Raw genomic sequence first — 6,000 nt, forward strand, 5'->3', positions numbered from 1 at the left:
AGGGTCTTCCCTCAACACCTTCTTTCAAACCAAGGGCATCTTTTTGTTTCACAAAAAAATCTAATCTATCAATAATCTCCTCAATCCTGGATTCTACAGCTTCATCAAACGAACTGACAGAGGTTGATGCGAAATTGTGCACCTGATTTACACTGCAATTAGATCCGGCGGCGATTTTATCCAACAGGTCCTCTGCATCGTAGATTGCATTTTTGAGCTCATCGAGCCACTCTCTGACCCAAGGCTTCGTGATTTGCTTCTCCTCCGCATCGTCCAGAACCGCGTCGAGCGCGAGCAGCGTTGTCTTCAACTTGTGGGTCACAATCTTGTTCCTGAGCTTTTGGCATCGAAAGAAGTCCATGAAGTCGCGAGAAGCCATCCTGTCGAAGAGGACTTGAAGGGAAGCAGAGAGAAACGCTCCTCCTACCAGTGCCGCCGCCATTCCCTTCTTTGAGAGAGAAGAACGACAAATGCAAAGCTCCAGAGCAAGAGATGAGAGAACGGACTGGGCGTACTCGCTATACGCGTCTTGCTCTTGGTGTTTGATCAGTCAACCATGGAAGCACGCCTCTTCACTCTTGGAGTTTTTTCCGAATTATCTTTTTTTTTTAAATAAATATATTAAATAATATCTCTTTCTCAAAAATATTTTCCAGAATGACTCTAACGTTCCTTTTGACTGAAGGGCTCGTGTCGACGCGTGACAAATCTTGCTACTTGAAATAGCGAGATTTTCTTCGGATACTTAATGCTCGGCTACCCGTTGTTTGACGCTTGGCAAATTTCGTTACTTAGAGTAGCGAGATTTGCTTCGAATTTGAAATGCCCATCCACCCGGCTATCGACGTGTGGCAATCTCGCTACTCCAAGTAACGAGATTTGCTTCAGACTAATTTTAATTGTTCTTCCTCCTTCCTTGCACGAACAGAGCAGTAACTTTACAGAGGGGAGGAGCAGTGTTGCAGGTTACCGTTAAAGGACTCCAAAGCGCAGGTGACCGTTGCCACGAATGGGGTTCAAACTGTTGAGGGCTATATAAACTCAAGATGGGGTAAGACACATTTTCAATGTTTGGTTCATAAATTTTTAAATTAATTTTGTTTGATCGAAAGCCTTTGATAATCGGAGAGTCTTTGAGTTTAGAGTGTTGCAAGCTTTATTCGGAAGTGCTTTTCTTTAAGGTTAGTATTTTTATTTTTGTATTTGAATTTGATTTTTTATGGTACTACTAAGAATATGTAATTTTTTTTGTTTAGAGTGTTGAAAATTTTTTTTCTCCCTTTCCATCTCTTTAGGTGATTTCATACAATATAAACAACAATAAATTCTAATTTATAGATTCATTGTGATTTGAGGGCGCGATGTTATAGGTTTTAATGATATTTGAACTATTCAATCTAGAAGATAAGGTTTTATATATAATGAGGTTTTTTTTTTTTTTTTTCTCTTTCTAGTTCTGTAATGTATAATAGATCTAAAATAATATTACAATTTTGTTTTAATATATAACGCTAGTGCCCTAATTTACCATTTTGTTTTGGAACATAACTATTGTTATTATTGACATGGAATTCGAACTTCTAAAATTCCAAAAGTGAAAAGAGAAAAGGGATGGTGAATTTGTGTGTGGGGATGTATGTTAATCAAGTCCATTTTTAGAAATTTAACAATGCAAACCAAACAATAGTAAATTGGACTAATTAGTATGTATTTGTTAATTTTTTTTTTTTTATATTGATTGAAATTTTTAAGATATAGATTTAATTTGATACATATTCTTAATTTCTTTTTATGTTAAAAATTTGATCACTTTTTATTTATATGTTGTTCATAATAGATAGGTCAATTGTGCTCTTTTTCAAATGTTTATTAGAGCTTTTCCTTATTGGTGCAAAAAAATGTTATGGATATTGTAAGAACCCGGAAAATATAAAATGGATTTCTGCAGATTTCGTCGACGAATAGAAGCCAAGAGGTCTGAAAAAGTTTAAATATCAGACTTCGTCAACAAGGCTGCCGACATCCGCGACGAAATCCTTGACTTTTCGTCGATGAAAACCGGGTGGGTAAAAGGGGGTATAAAAGGAATTTTCCCTTTTCTTCTTCACTAAGTTTCTCTCTCTCTCTCTAAACTCTCTCTACTCTCTCTCTCTAGAGTTCCTCGCCTGTCGTTAATAGAATCAGAAATCTGAGATTAACACGAGGATCGTGGAGGGATTCTCTACAACTTCTGTGGATCGAAATTTCGGTTCGAGCGTTTTCAGGTTTCGGGCCAAAATCGAGGTAAGACTCGGTTTTCATTTTTGATTCGGTATATATGTACTAGAATGGATTATAAGCATGTTTAGTATTGTGATTTGTAGATTTAGAGTCTCCATTCGTAGTTTTGAGGGCCGTAGAGTTCATGGTTTGGTTTCGGGTTGAGGTAAGGGGATTCTGTTTATATCAGTTCTTTTTTGAAATCAAGATCGGTAAGCCTGTAGGCTACAATCGTATGTATGTTTTGACTACTTATTTGGGGAAATCTATAGGGTAAAAACACGGGATTTTCGGGTTATAGTTTTCGAGAAAATTGGGGATTTCGGGTATCATCTCTTATTTGATTGGAAAATCGTTTATGTTGTTTAAACTGTATATTGAGGTGACCGTAATCCATATTTGCATAAACTGTATACTTGAAATTGTAAACGATATGATTTGCCGTAAACCAAATAAGTGTGGTACGTGTGTATGTATGTATGTTGTTCTAGATATTTGTGAAAAATAGCTATGTGGCGGCTTATTACCGTACGCTGAAATGTATAGGGACGTGAGTTCCAAAGTATTTCCAGATTTTTTGAAATCAGCTAGGGGCGGCTAATTACCGTACGCCGAAAGTGGCTGGCTCTATATCCGGGGTGCGAAATATCACCGAGAGTGGCTAGCTCTATATCCAGGGTGCGAAATATCACCAAGAGTGGCCGGCTCTATATCCAGGGTGCGAAATATCACCAGTATGATTCGGTTGGTCACCGAATGTAGCAACGGACCATAGTGGGCCTAGGTTGACACAGTGTAGTTTGCACATGATAATGTAATCGGGGTTAAACTAGGTGACCTTGTGTAGTTGCATGTGTAGCAATGGATTCACTATTGGGTCTGAGTCGGAAACCTTCGTAGTTTAATGTGTTGGAACGTAACCGCTGTGAGACTAGGTGACTTGTGTAGTTGTGAGTAGTGTGACGACACTAACCATATGTATGTATGTATGTATTTGAGTATCGTATGAACTAGAATGGATTTGTGAAAATACTGGAACTGTATGAAATTGTATGGGAATGTATGGAACTTGTTTTGAAACTGTACGTATGTGTTTCAAACTGTATCGTATGTATGTGTTATGAAGTATGAAAATGACATTGGTATGCCACACACTGATATAACCTATTTTCTCCCTTACTAAGAGGTGTCTCACCCCGAATATATACAAATGTTTTTCAAGTCCTTCGGGTAGCCGAAACTAGCATCCTAGCATCCGGAAGCGGGGGGTGTGTTTAGCTACTATTAGTACCTGATAGGTATGAATTTTGTAACCGGGTTGTCCTAATGGATTTTATAGACACCCGTGGTATGTATAGTGTTTGTAGGTATGTTTAACCTTGTATGGTATAGACTCTGGTATGGTACAATTTTATGTAAAGAAAGACCATATTTCGCTGCGTATATTGATGAGTATGGACATGTATTGTATGTATGTATATAGGGCATCCGTTACCCCATGGGGTCGGACCCTCTTGTATATGGTATCATGTATGTTTTATATTGATACAAAGACAGGTTAGGTTACTTAATTCACCCTTGGGTCCCATTTCAAGGTTCGGGGCGTGACAGCTTGGTATTAGAGCTAACCAGGTTATTAGGTTTTGTAGACTTGGTTAGGAGTATTGATGTGTACATACCAGAGTATAGGATGTGGATATGGGTAGAGTTGGTTGTGGGTTGTTTGGTTGCTAGACTGGGAATTGTCGACGGTATTCCTTGTTTTTCCTAGGATGACGACTCCAGTAAAAGCGGGGTAGATCATTGATGACTTTCGTATCAGTGTGATAGGACAGACCTAGACCTGGCAGGGAGTAGTTAACATGATTAGTGTAGATCATTGTGTTAACTGTATGTGTTGTAGGGATTCTAACCGAATTCTCATCCTGTTTTCAGCATGGAGCCCAAGGATAATAACTTGGAAAGTGGCTCCGAGGAGACGGCAAGTGATGAGTCTCCTTCTGTGTCTTGTAGTATGGCGAGACAGGTGATCCGGGAAATTGGGCGGAGTGTTAGGAGACATGAGAGCTCTCCTACTGATGCGGGGTGTACCATCGAGAGGTTCACACGCATGCACCCTCCGACATTTACGGGAGGACCAGATTCGATTGTGGCAGAAGATTGGATTGAGAAGACCGAGAGGATTTTGGGAGTCTTCCACTACAATGAGAAGCAGAAGGTATTGTACGCTACCTTCCAGTTGGCTGGGGAGGCAGGGCGATGGTGGAAAGCTATGAGTCTACTTGAGAGGCAGAGAGCTGGTTCATTTGATATGACGTGGGGCCGCTTCAAGGAGGTATTCTTCGAGAGATACTTTCTGATCTCCACTCGGGATGCCAAGGCTGATGAGTTTTCAGGCCTGACGTAGAGGACTTTGTCGGTGCAGAGATATGCTTCCAGATACATCGAGTTATCTCGATTTGCACGATACTTAGTTCTGAATGAGCACGAGAAGGCTCGAAGGTTCGAGAAGGGTTTGAGGAAAGACATCCGCCGTTTTGTGGGGATGCTGCAGATCCGTGAGTTTTCTGTTCTGGTGGATAAGGTCACCATAGTTGAGACCGACCTTTGAGGAGATGAGGTAGTACAGGTACAAGGGAAGAGGCCAGTATCTTCTGGTCCTCAAAGTAGTTCTCGGCAGGGATTGTGGAAGAAGAAGAAGAGCTATAGTTCTGGGTATCGGCAGAACATCGAGCGGCTGAGTTCTTAGGGGGATCCATCCTCCGCATTGTGCGCGAAGTGCCATAAATGGCACGATGGCAAATGTCAGCCATTTTGGGGTGTTTGCTTTAACTGTGGCCAGTCGAGCGACATGGCGAAGTATTGTCCGAAACAGAGAAAGATTATGCCTGTACAGAGTCAAAACCGTTGGAGTAATCAGGTGCCTCGGGAAAATTATCAGGCAACCATGGCTCTGGCAACGGCTCGTTCGAGACTATATTCACTTACTCCAGCGGATGCGGAACACGCTGGGAACGTGGTGACAGGTACCATGTTATTGCTTTCGAATAAAGTTGTTGTTTTATTTGATTCGGGGGCAACCTATTCGTTCATATCTGCTAGTTTTGTGAAATTGTGTGAGGTAGAAACCTGTGTGATGAATGAGATGTTGTCTGTGATTAAGCAAACTAGGAGTGCATCGGTTTGTAGTAAGATGTTAGAAAACTGCCCAGCGGTGATTCAGGAGAGACTATTACCAAAAAACCTTGTAGTATATGATATGTTGGGTTTTGATGTTATACTGGGAATGTATTGGTTATTTTTTAGTTATGCGGTGATTGACTGTCGGAAGAACGTAGTAGTATTCAGACCTCCTGGGAAACAGGAGTATGAGTTTGTGGGATCGTGTGTGCGTCCGACGCCACAGATCTTATTAGCATTACAAGCGAAGAGGTTACTCTTGGACGGATGTCAGGGGTACTTAGCTTGTGTGCAGGAACCGCCGCGGATTGAGTTGAGACTTGAGGACATTCGGGTAGTCAACGAGTTCCCGGATGTGTTTCTAGATAATTTACTCGGTTTACCTCCGGATTGTGAGGTGGAGTTTGCAATAGAGTTACTGCCTGGCAAGGCACCGATCTCTAAAGTTCCGTATCAGATGGCTCCAAGAGAACTTCGAGAGTTAAAGGAGCATTTGCAGGAATTACTGGACAGGGGATTCATTCGACCTAGTGTTTCGCCCTGGGGAGCTCGAGTACTATT

The sequence above is a fragment of the Malania oleifera genome, chromosome 10 (genome assembly GCF_029873635.1).
Source record: "Malania oleifera isolate guangnan ecotype guangnan chromosome 10, ASM2987363v1, whole genome shotgun sequence".
Classification (NCBI taxonomy): Eukaryota; Viridiplantae; Streptophyta; class Magnoliopsida; order Santalales; family Ximeniaceae; genus Malania; species Malania oleifera.